The 13,198-nt window shown below is 37.5% G+C and overlaps 1 long non-coding RNA gene across 1 annotated transcript; it reads left to right on the top strand.

The window, feature by feature from the left end:
• Nucleotides 1-545: 545 nt before the first annotated feature.
• On the top strand, nt 546-2,700 carry LOC122060924. The gene is made up of 3 exons (XR_006134503.1): nt 546-937; nt 2,148-2,283; nt 2,387-2,700. It is a non-coding gene; the product is annotated as an uncharacterized LOC122060924 (long non-coding RNA).
• Nucleotides 2,701-13,198: the final 10,498 nt, after the last annotated feature.

The raw sequence follows: 13,198 nt of genomic DNA, 5'->3' as shown, positions 1-13,198 counted from the left end.
AACAATCCACGAATCCCGAACAACAATATCTCAACCCATAAGACATCAATGACCAAAACTATAGGCTTTGTTTGGTTGCAAGAGGAAAGCAAATTTTTGATGTGAAGTGGTATTTTTTTCCCAAGAAAAATAAATTTAGATGTTTGATTGCAAGGGAAATATATTTTACATGTAAAAAAAATTTCACTTATACACTAAAACTTCCCTTTTTATTTCCACACCAAAATGGAAGAAAAAAGAAAACCGGACTCTCACGATCTCTCTCTCTCTCTCTCTCTCTCTCTCTCACTCTCGCGACTCTTACCCTGGTCACGACTCTCACCCTGCTGGCAGGGTGAGGCAATCTCTCTCTCTCTCTCTCTCTCACATGCGACTCTCATCCTGCTCGTGGCTTTCCTTCTCAACAAGATGTTGCATTTGGTTTGCTTGTAACTAAGTTGTTGGTTCTCTTCCTCAGGAGAAGAATTTGGAATCTCTAATCCTCAGATTTGATTTCTTCTTCACTTATGTTCGTATTTTTCTTCATTTTGTAACTAAGCTGTCTATTTTTGCAACACATTGGTACGTGAGTATTGGTCCTGCTCGTCAAGTGTTTGATGAAATATTTCATAGATATTTGGTTTCTGTTAGTTTAAAACTCATCAATCTCATTTGAAAGTTTTCTTAATAGTGGCATTATGTACATGGATTGATATGATAGTGGACTATGCCTGCAACGATCTTTCATAAAATATCAAACCAAACTAAGCAGAGGGTGTGGATCAAAATTACTAATAAATTACTGTTTTGTATCAATATATTCCCCTCCCATTTCCTCTTTTAGCCAAGTCTTCACCCAAGTCCATGAGTTCATTCACTTGAAATATCAGGTTTGATTTCCTCTTCTGGAAAAAATATCTCTTCGTTCTCACTCGGATAAGGAAGCTTTAAATATCAGGTTTGATTTCTTTCTCTATTTTGTTCCATTTCATTTTGTTGGCTTCACCTCCTTAGTCCTCAACGAGCACAACACTCACCTCAAGTGTTTGATGAAATGTGTCACAGAGATATTATATCCTGTAATACTGTATTAAGCATTTGTGATTCCTGTTATGGCATTCAGACTTCGATAATAATATAATTAGGAATCAAACTTACTGTATTTAGTCTGAAATGTGTCATAGAGAGTAAAATTCCACTTGGTCATTGATACATGAGCTGCAAGTTTCTGATCATGGAGGCAGTGAAAGTGCTGTTAGTTCACTACTGATTGTATGTTATGAGTCCCTGAAGCTGAGGGAAGAAGCAATTTCTATAGGAGTATTGACACCAACTCCTCCTCCTCCTTCAGAGTCAATGTAGTTGCAGGGCTAAAAAACAAGGCAATGGTGTTGCTTAAGTTGCTTAGATCCATGTGGGTTGAGGACCCAAATGTTTGTAAACTTCAATATGGTCTGGTTGATGCCTGAATTGGATCTCTTTTGATTATTGAGCTTTTGTGGATAAACTACTTGTGCTCATTGCAATTCTTAATTATTGTCAATAATCATATTTAAAAGATCTTTCCCAAACCAAATGTAACCAAAACAAAGAACAAAAGCAGGATTTTATTGTACTTAAATTGGTTCCTCTGCCACTCTTAAACCATTAGTGTTTTCTAAAGTGGAGTCCTTTTTAGTTGGGCTTTAACAACCATAGGAGACAATTTTCATTATTCACGAACATCTTTTGATACATTGTATCCTTTGGTTTGTGAAGCTAAGAAGTGTTGATGCTAGAGATTTGGGTTCAAAGCACATCTTCACACACTTGCCTTACAGGATTTGTTCTCTAAACAAAAAAAAAAAAAAAAAAAACAGAGGGAAAGTGACCTTATAATGAAGAGTTGGGAAGCATGAAAGAATCATTGCAGTGGAAGCTGATTTCAGGGTACAAAGAGCTTCTAAGAATAGCTAACTTTCTCTTTATGAACAAAGCATGAAAACTCTATGGTAGGCCCCTAAAAGTTAAGGTCCTGCATTGAATGGTCCCCGGGAAATATGTGCTCTAGTTGGTATTATAGAGTTCTCACAGTACAGGAAAATTTTTCTTTGTAATTTAATAGCTAAATTCTTGCATCTCTTAAGTGCCTTCTTCTTCTTCTTCTTGTGTTTGTTTGTTCTATGCAGTGTTCATCTAGGAGGGATACTCACTAAAGGAAATGACAAAGGATTCATAGAAGTGCAATCAAGTTTATATAATGTTGTGCTTGAAGATGATACTTACAAGGGAGAGATCAAAATTGACTTTAAATTCACAACAAATGTATGCATTTCTGTTTTTTAAATCTTTTTATGCATGGATTTATGTCAGACCTTTGAATCTAGAACTAAACAGAAGTTAGCACTGATGATCTCTTAATCTGCAGGTAGAAGTGCAAAAGGAAACAAAAGTATGTACTGAGCTGGACAAGCAAAAACCAGAGTCAATATTTGGAACACTCTTCAGTTTTTGGAGAATTCCTTAGTTGAAATTTTGAGTGCATATACATGTTAAGGACTAGTTGCTAATTTTCATTTTACTATCAAGCTTTTGCAGCTTTTCTCAAACTTCCATTTATATCTTTTGCAGCCATTTCTTCCTTATAGAAGAATGTATTCTACTGCTCTTGATAAATCTGATTGGATGAAAGGGGTGTAACTGGTTACAATTTAGTAAGTTTGGTTGGATTAGTAGTTTTAATCACATGAGTTCAAGCTGTTTATAATGATAATTAACAGGAGGTGTTGGATGCTCAAGTCCAACACCAAGTGAATTAAGGAGAATAAAAGTTGTATATCATATGAAGTCATGCATCCAATGTATTGTTGTCATTGGAATTTCATTTCAAATTCATAATCTAGGGTGGCTTTGAGGCTATTAGGCCTTTTAATTTCATCAAGCCCTAGAGAAATGAGTCTTTTGATGCTTAGAGAAGAGAAACTTCGAAGTTCTTTATATGCTGATGCTAGAAAGATCTTCTTGGCTTTTGCAGCAACCCAAATGCCCTCTCATTGAACCCAAAAGCAGGTTCAGCATTGAACCCAAAAGCCTCTCATTTCTCTCATGCCAAGTGCTCCATTGAAGCATTAGGCAAGATGAGAAAATCCTTTTGTCTCTTCTAGTAAATATATATATATCATCTTCAAATTTTAAAAATTTTATATCTATTTTACATCCAACCAAAGTACTTTGGGAAATGAATTTCACTTCACTTTTGTTGCAACCAAACGACTCAAAAAGAAAAAAAAATTTTCCTTCACTTCACTTCCCTTCCCTTCCGTTTCCCATTTCCCTTGCAACCAAACGCAGCCATAGTGAAACATTTTTCATGGAATTAACATAAAAAGAACCCAAAGCATGTCGAAAAACCCTAAATTCTCATGTATTCAGTTACATCAAACTACAATTCACATAACCCTATAACCAATATCTCACCCCAAAACACATCAAAGATCAAAGGGTTTGTTGTATTTCTAAATGTCACATGACATCTATTCTGTCATGTGGAATGATAATGTGTATATTTCCATCATTGTTTACAATTTATCCATGAAAATTATCATAAAAGGAATCAAAAGTATAACAAAGAAGCCCTAATTTTTTTATAATCTACTACCTATCAAGAGTTACATGAAAGTTACAAGGATAGGTCGGAAAAGTAAGGGAAATTGATCTCTGAGCTTTGGACAAGAGGTGTGACTGATCTCTGAGCTAGCAAGTGGGGAGCCAATGTGAAAGGCAGGAGACAGTTAAATTTAGAGCTTCCATCTCGTCGTTGTCCACCATAACCTCTAAGCATTAAGAAGTTCGCCAGTGCATCCTATTAGAGCCAATCAAACCTCGCCATGGATTCAATTTCTCTCACTTACCCACTCTTTTAAAGTTGCCATGGTGTGTTTCCTTGTAGCAATCATGTATATTAGAGGCCAGCTTGCATTTGCGAGCACAGATAAGCAGAACCGCAGCTGTTGAGAGGTAGCTGACTATATGAGAAACTGGATTTCTTTAGCATGCTTCGGTTCGTTCTATGGTAATTTTCATGGAAAAATTTTCACTATGAGATTTGATCTTTGAAGTCTAATGGGTCGAGAAATTAATGTTTGGATTTTGTAGATTGTAGCTGAGTATCTGAGAAATTTGGGTTCTTTGGCATGCTTTGTTCGCTTTTTTATGGTAATTTCTATTGAAAATGATTCTCTACAAAATGGTCTTTATGGTTTTGATGTCCTATGGGTTGAGAAAATGGTATTTGGGTTTTTTAGAATGTATTTCTGTTCTTTGTTTTAGGGTGGTTTCTAATTACCCCTTCTGATGCTTTTATTTCGGACTAGATTTTCTTTGTGTTTATTATGTTAGGTGGGCTGGAGAGAGCTTAGTGGTTTATGTGGGTATTTACATAGTTAGGATTTTGTTTTTTATTATATTGTGGATGTTCTCAGAGTTCACAATTTAGGGATTTTTTTGTTCCAGAGTTTGGGTTTTGGAGGAGCTCTTCGGATTAAGGGTTTTGCATTTCCATGCCTTTCTAGATGAAGTAAGCTTGTAAGCCTTTCTTAGGTTTTGCAGGATTGCAGATTTATCTGGTTTTCCTTATGGGTCAGAAATTAATAGATTGAATTGGGGTTTAGTTTTCTTGGTTGCTTGAAATGGTGAACAAAAAGAAAAAGCATAAGTTTGTTGCTGGTAAAGCAAAAGGTGTAGAAGCCAGCTACAAGGAGGGCACTGAGGAAGATAATAGGGATAAAATGGAAGGGCAATAGTAGCTGATAAGATCCACAAGAAGAATTCAACAGGTGGTGTTGATGAGGTTGGGAAGCGTGAGGTTGCAATTGTAGAGATGGATCAAACTCTTGCGAAGAAATGATAAAGAGGTGCTGACAGGGAGATGGCACAGCCATTGTCCTTATCACTTGAAAGGGGGTCATTTGGACTCTGTCCAAGGAAGGATGTACCTTCCTTCCATAGGGTTTTGTTGAGTGAGAATGATTTTGATAGAATTGTTAGGAAGGGTGTAAATGTGTTATGGCCTGAGTCAAGGAAATGGTTTTCTGGTTAGATTAAATCATTTGACAATGAGAACAAGCTCTACAGTATTTTGTATGATGATGTTGACATGAGCAGTTGAATATAATGATGTAAGCTTGAAGTTTTACTGAGTGAGGCATTCAATCTATTTTCTAAATCGGAGCATTATACTGAGATTCCAGGTGATGGTGGGAGAATGTTGCCAAGGGATCAAGAAGATATCTATTTTTTTAGGGGTTGTGTTGAATGATTAATATATTCAACGAAGGCCAATAATTCTTCCCAGAGCCCCCCCCCCCCACAACATTAAATGGAAAGGAAAAAAAAAAAAGAAAGAAAGAAAAATAAGAAGAAGATGGAGAAAACTCCCCAACAGATCAATGGCTTATCCCTAAAGCTGAATCAAGCTATAAAGGAAATCCGAAGAGGATACAAAGGAAAGTGAGACCCAAGCCTTTAGGAACTAGGGCTAACTCCGAGAAGATAAAAATACATACCTAGTCATTTAGACCTACTCCTAGTGTTGGTCCTAGTGATTGTGGCTGATTGAGGAGTGTGAGAAGCAGATGGACCTATCATGTAGGGAGTTCAAAGTAGCAGATTGTGGAAGATAGTGAAATGACATAGGATGATACCATGGCTGTAGATAAGCAGATCTAGACTTTCTAAAGAAGATAAGAGAATGAAAATAGCTGAAACAAATACTTCGGAAAAGCAAGAGGGTTTTGAACCAATGAAAAGGGATAGATCTAACTATAAATAGAAACCCTCAAGTCCTGCCAAAAAAGGTGTCCACATCCGTAGGGTAAAAAAATATTGATGAGGAAGGAAATCTAGCTTTGGATATTGATGACAAACTTGGTGACATAATTGAGAAGAAGATGTTGTGAATTCTTGTTTTCAACAAACATTGCAATCATTTGAAAAAAAAAAAAACGAAATGGGTTTTGATGGCAGTGATTATTGTTGTATGGTTGTCCTTGTTGGTAACCCAACCACGTGAAGGTGATGATGGCCAGTTTAGGTGATGTGACCGAAAGTAATGACATGGCAGCATTCAATGTCACCAATGAGATAACATAGTCACATTGTGTGCATAGAGTGGTTTGATTCATCCATGGTAAGTGGTGCGGGTTTCTAGGTCAAAACTGGCAAAATTAGCATATTTATGCTCAGGGGCATTTTTGACAGTGAAAATGACATTTTTGGAAGACTGTTTCTTCATGTAAAAGATAAATTGGAATTTATCTAATCTAGTGCATCTGATTTTGTCGCATTCCAATACCATATGAAGAAGTTAAGTATTTATGGCAGTCTGGGGCAATTTCAGCATTGAAGATGATTTTTTTAAAAGAAGTGTTCTCCATGTAACTATACGAAAAAAATCCGATCTTTTCAACGATTTTGATTTCATCGCGTTCCAATTCCGTATGAGGAAGATGCATAATTGGAAAGGTCTAGGGGAATTTTGTTCTTTTTAAATGGCTGAGTCAGATGATCGGGTCTTTTGAAAAATCATAAAACGTCCAATCGTGGTTCCAACGCACTTTGTTTCATATCGATCGAATATCGTATGAAAAAGTTACATGTGTTTCCATGAATCTGGTTTGAAAATCAAAACTGGAAAATCAACAGTTGCTCTCGGTGTTGGGTGGATTTTCTAGATTTTAATTTTGAAATTTGAGGGGCTTTTGTATAATTTCAAGATTTTAAAGGTCTGAGTTGATAAGGGGTGTTTAGCACTGGAAATATGAAGGCAGGGGCTTATGTGTATATAAAAAAATTAGAAAGATCCTTAATGGACGGCTCAGAGTGAGCCACGTAGGCTTGATTCCCATCTGAGAGTGCTCACGATTTGGCACTGGATCGTCGCTTAATATGCTTGCGCAAGGTCTACCATTGGTTGGATCTATCAAGAACCATATGCTAGTGCAGAGTAGGATCAACATGCGCTTACGGTATTATGCACATGCAAAAAGGGGCATGGATAGATGCCATTTTCTATGTTCTCATGAGATCTGGTTTTACCCAGATCTGAAGATATTAATCCAAGGGTTGGCAGCCGCCCTTACTTTATGAGACGTACCCAACAATTCACAGTGAATTGCGCCAATCAAACCAATGGGATGTCGACAACAATTCCAACCGTTGGTGTAAGTGCTAACATCATGCGTTAGCATGACGTTATCAGATCCTAGATCTATAGCTTGTATTTACTATCCGTTATTTAAATCGGACAGCTCAAATTATGAGATTCCTTTTGATGAGATTTATGGCCAGATTTGCACCTCTGTTGCGTGCGCCGCCTGTGTAGCCTACGCCACTCCTACGAAGATTCCATTTCAGGCTATCTCATTGCTCCAACTTCAAATAGCCATAGCTCCCTCATTTCAACTCCGATTTGGGTGAACCAAATTGTAGATTCTTCACCTCTCCGAGCTCTACACATCGGAAGAGAGAAATAAGGATTTTAAAGAATGTAAGGCTACGATTTTTGTGTGTGAATATCCTCCCTCCATTGTTGACCATTGAAAAGCTTGAATGCTTCATGTGAGTCGTTTTACACTCCATTAATGGTGGTTTAGAAGGGTAGTTGAGTGGTATTGATGGTATCTTATTTCTAAGCTAAGGCAAGAAGAAGAATGAAGAGAGGAGTTTCCCCTTTTGTTGGTAGAACCATGAGTGGATTTTGTTGCTCAATGGAAGTTTTGTTTACTCCATTAATGAGTGTTTAAGGAGGTAGTTAATGTGTGTTGATGATGCATTGATTCAAAACCAAAGAGAAAGAGAAGAAATCAAATGAAGCAAGAAGCCAAAGGGGAGAGAAGGTGTGAACACCAAGCTTGTCAGTGCAAGACCCCAATCATCCCAGGCAACTGGTTGTGAGATTCCCTAACTTTTGATTTCCATTATAAGCATGTATGTTTGCTAGGGTTAGTTATGGATGAATGTATACATGCTAGGTTAGTTGTGGATAAATTGTAAGCATTCTAGCTAGTTGTGGATATATATGCTAGGCAGGGCTTGACTGTAGGGCATTAATATAAGCCCAAATTTACTATATTCTTTATTGAGTGCTTAATAGGTGTTAAGCACTAGGAGTGGGTGCTCCTATATAGTAGGTGCTACACATTGTACCGACACTGTGAGTGCCATCTCAGCTTCGGCTTAAGAAAATTGGGTGTGGGCACTCCCAACTATGGGTGTAGTGAAAAGTAGTGTATTGAGTAGGTATGAAGCCTTTACAGGCACTACTTCGGGGATGTAGGTAAATTGCCAAACCTTGTAAAAACACTGTGTTGTGAGTGCTTGTTGTTTGTATTTTATATTGAAGTACGTGGAATGCAGAATAGGTGTGCACACTTAAAAGTCCCTATGAGAGGCTGAGTGTGCATATGACTAAGTGCAAACAGGGACAGGTGTATCAGGATTTTCTATGTCAGATATTAGACAAGTTTTAGGGATCGAAATTAGACTCACTGATTCACCCCCTCTTAATGACTACCGCGTTACAATAATTGGTATCAGAGTCGATACTCAGTGACAGTTTGATCAATAGCTGAGTGATCCAGAAGCAGTGACAGTGATAGTGTGGCAGGTGAAGGCTATTCAGGATATGCACCAAAGTTTAGTGGATCTGATTTTATCTTATGGAAGAGGAGAATGCAATCGTACCTAGGTTCACTGGGTTATAATGTTTGGGCGTCAGTTCTGATTGGGTACAAAGAACCTGAAGGAGGTTCGATTGACAATGAAACTAAGAAGGCTTATTGTTATAACCAGAAGGCTGTGAATGCAATATTTTCAGCATTGGTGAAGAGTGTGATGGCTACGGTAATGGATTGTGACTCAGCCAAGGACATATGGGGAAGACTGAAGAGCATTTATGAAGGAGATGAAAAGATAAGGAAAACAAAGCTTTAGACCTTTAGAGGCCAGTTTGAAAGTCTATTAATGCAAGAGAGAGAAAATATTGACACCTATATGACTAGGGTAAATGAAGTGGTCAACTCTATTAGGGGTCTGGGAGCCAATCTAGAGGATTTAGTTGTTTGTCAAAAAATTCTAAGATCTTTGTTGTCTAAGTATGACTCTAATGTGTTAGCTATTGAAGAGACAAAGGATCTAGACACTATCACTCTTGATCAAGTGCATGGCACTTTCACAGCTCTTGAAATGAGATGAAAAAAAGGCAAGTCTACTGACAAACAAGCTGCTTTCAAGGCAATGAGAAACTTGAAAATCAAGGAGAAGAAGAAACAGCCTGTGGAGGATATTGATGAGAGTAAAGATGAGATTATAGCTCATTTCACTAGAAATTTGAAAAAAGGAACAAGAAAATACAAGGACAAGTTGCCTTTCAAATGCTTCAATTGTAGAAGGGTTGGACATTTTACAGCCAAGTGTCCTAACCAAGGAAAAATAGAAAGTGATGAAGATGAAAGTGAAAAGAAATTTCATTTCAAGGGAAAGAAGAAGTTCTTCTCAAACAGATAGAAGAAAGGCAAGGATAAGAAGAAAAGTTTGATTTCTAAGAAATGCAGTGACACATTTGATGAAGAGTTTGAAGAATCATCTAATGATGAAGATTATGAGAAAGATGAAAAATCACATCTATGTTCATAGTCTCAATGGATGTGGAAGAAAACAAAAAAGATTCTTCTAGCAAGGAAGATTCTACAGAAGAAGAAGAGGAAGATGAAAAATCATATCTAGAGGTTGAACTCACAATTGCCCCTTAAAGAGCTTAAAGATTCTTCTAGCAAGGAAGATTCTATAGAAGAAGAAGTAGAAGAGGAAGATGAAAAATCACATCTCAAGGCTAAACTCATAAATGCCATTAAAGAGTTTAAAAGAGAAAGGAAGAAAGTGAAAAAGGTTGCTCAAGACCTTAAGGAGCAAGAACAAATAGTTCTTGAGTTGAGAGATCAAGCCAATAAGTTAAGGAAGACCTTAGATGATCTAAGTATCAATTCTCACAGAAGACCATTGACTGTAACACTCTTAAGTTAGAGAAAGTGGCTTTGAAAGCACAACTGGAGGAGTAAGCTGAGATTCTTACACAATTTGATAGTTTTGCAGATGAGCTAACCTTATGAATGGCTAAGGTTGAAGACTATGGGAGAACTGAGACTGAGAGAGAAAACTTAGAAAATGAAGATGTTGAAGATGACTCTACTCCAAAAGAACATCCTAGCAGTAAGAAGCTTAATGGCATCATTAATGCTCAAAGATCATCTCACATCAAATTTGGGCTTAAATTTGTTAGAAAATCTTTCAAAAATATCAAGGCAAATGGTAAGGAACAGTACATAATCCTATCAAAGTCAATGATAGGAATGCTCAAAGAGGGAATGTACATGTTGCTATTGCTAGCAATGTCAAGAGAGCAGTACAAAAAGATAGAGTGCAGACTGGTCCAATCAGAAGAGGAAATCCATCTATAATCCATAAGACTAACCATACTAGACAATCACAGTTGGTAAGGCCAAGTGAGAGAGCAGAGAGCTATAGATACAGTCAAGGTCGTCAATAGAGACCAAGAGCATTTGACAACTTCAGAGCTCCTTACAGATGGCAGATAGAACCTGTGATGCAGAGGTACACCTTTCAAGGTTATTGTTACAAATGTAACACTTTTGGACATAAGATCTCAGATTGCAAGTTTAACATTAGTCTAAGGAGTTATGTGGACAAAAATCCTTTTGCACCTCTTATGGAGGAAACAGTTAAATGTTACAGATGCAACAACCTTGGACATATTGTAAGGAATTGTAGAACTATGTTTCCCTTAAAAAGACAGGAGAACAAAGGTAAGCAGATAGTTTTTAGAAACACAGAAGATGATGAGATGGAGAGACAGTTTTCAAGGCAGAAGAAAGCAAAGAAATCTCAATCTATCAAGAAATTTTGGGTTCAGAGGGAGAGTAGAAGATGAAGATGATGCAGCAGCATTTGTTATTCAGAGAGCTTTTAAGGCTCAAAGAGACTCTACTCCATGGATTCTTGATAGTAGTTGCTCAAGCCACATGACAGGAGATAAGGAAAGGTTTGAATAATTACATGATTTTGAAGGTGGATCTGTGAAGTTTGGTAACAACAATGGTGCAGAATTATAGGGAAGGGGTCCATAAGTTTGAACCATGGGAATGTGAAATCCCTTGATGTCTTGTATGTTGAAGGGCTCAAACACAATCTTCTCAACATTAGTAAAATTTGTAATAAGGGGCATGAAGTAACTTTCACTAGTAAATGGTGTGAGATAAGAAGATCAAGTAGTAAAAAGGTTGTGGCTACTCGACAGAGAACTTCAGGGAACCTGTACACCTTAACAGAGTTGAGAAAGATTCTTGCATGGTCAGCATAAATGAGGAGACATGGTTGTGGTACAAAAGACTTGGGCATATTGGTTTCAAGAACCTTGCCTAAATTTCTTCGAAGAAGGCAGTGAGAGATGTTCCTGAGTTCAAAAAGGTCTCCAATCCTATATGTGCATCTTATCAGAAGGGAAAGCAAACTAGAATCTCCTACAAGTCTAAGGAGTACTATTCCAGCTCACCATTGGAGTTGATTCGCACAGATCTATGTGGTCCTATGAGGACACCTAACACCTCAGGAGAGAGATACATCATGTTGTTTGTTGATGAACATTCAAGAATGGTGTGGGTAATGTTCTTGAAACATAAGTCAGAGGCTTTGAAAAGATTTAAGATCTTTAAAAAGCAAGTTGAGAATCAGATAGGGAAGAAGATAAAGAGTCTGAGATATGACAGAGGAGGTGAGTACAGTTGGGATGAATTTGAAGAATACTACTATGAGCATGGTATCAGGAAATAAACTTCAACTCTAAGAACACCCAAACATTCTTTGATTTCTCTCCCCAGGGATCTCCCCCATAAACATCTTACTCTTCTCAAGACTTATAAATTGTCCTGAGTACTCCTGATATTGAGATAAGAAATCATTGAGGTTCTTCACATAAGTCATAGAAGCATTTAAAAACACAAAGATATCATCAGTAAATATCAAGTGTGATGGAATGCTCACTCCTTGGGGCCCTTTAGTGCCTTGGTCTTCCCAATTCTCACTATCTTACTCATCCCCCTATAAAAAACCTCCTCTGCAAGAATAAACAGAAGGGGGGATATAGGACCCCTTGCCGAAGACACCTCTCAACACCAAAAAATCTGACTGGATCTCCATTCAATAGTATTGAAATTTTTGAGGAACTCAGTATTTGACGAATCCAACAAACCCAAGTATTTGTGAACCCAGATTTTTTCGGAACCTGAAAAATAAAACTCCAAGACAAGGCATCAAAGGCCTTTTTGATATCAATCTTAACCCCAAGTCCTCCCCCTCTTATAGATTCATGCATAATATTAGCCATCTCCGACGCTAGACGAATATTAGTATGAATGCCTTTCCCTCTCTAAAAAGCCCCCTGTTCCTCAGATATTAATCTAGGTAATAAATGGGACAACCTAGTCACAAGAATCTAAGATAAAACTTAAAAAAAAAAAAAAAAAAATTGCTTATGTATAAAGGCCTAAACTTATCCAGAGACTCTGCACCAGTAACTTTTGGTATTGAAACTAAGAAGTTATTATTCATAGCTCTGGGCATTCTTCCTAAGTGGAAAAACTCTATGACAACACTGACGAGATCAACATCCACCACTTCCTGCCTAAAAAAAGCACCCCAAAACCCATCTGGACCCAGAGAGCTGTCAGGATCTAAATCCCCCATAGCTTTTTTTTTTAATTTCTGCAGGTACTTGGATCATGTCTAAGGTCAACAAGTCCACATCATCGATTACCTGGGGAATATAGTCCATCAACTCCCCATGCTCCGCCACCGGCATACTTTTATGGAAGTACTCAAAGTATGAAGACATATAAGCAGCCATTCCTTCCCTGTCAACAACCACAACTCCATTTGCCTTCCTCACTCTCCTGATAGTATTCTTAGCCCTTCGGATTTTTGTAGCTAGATGAAAGAACTTGGAATTTCTATCCCCTTGTCTTAACCATCTAATTCTTGATTTTTCAGCCTATAATTCTCATGATCAAACAATGCCTTCAAGTATGCCGTTTTTGCATCTGCTTCTCTCCCAAACAATGCATCATCTAAACCCACTCTTGGATGATGTGGCATTTAGACATGCAATTAA

This window comes from Macadamia integrifolia, chromosome 14 (genome assembly GCF_013358625.1).
Source record: "Macadamia integrifolia cultivar HAES 741 chromosome 14, SCU_Mint_v3, whole genome shotgun sequence".
Lineage (NCBI taxonomy): Eukaryota > Viridiplantae > Streptophyta > Magnoliopsida > Proteales > Proteaceae > Macadamia > Macadamia integrifolia.
The sequence above is the reverse complement of the archived record's forward strand: the minus strand, read 5'-3'. Positions and strand labels throughout refer to the sequence as shown.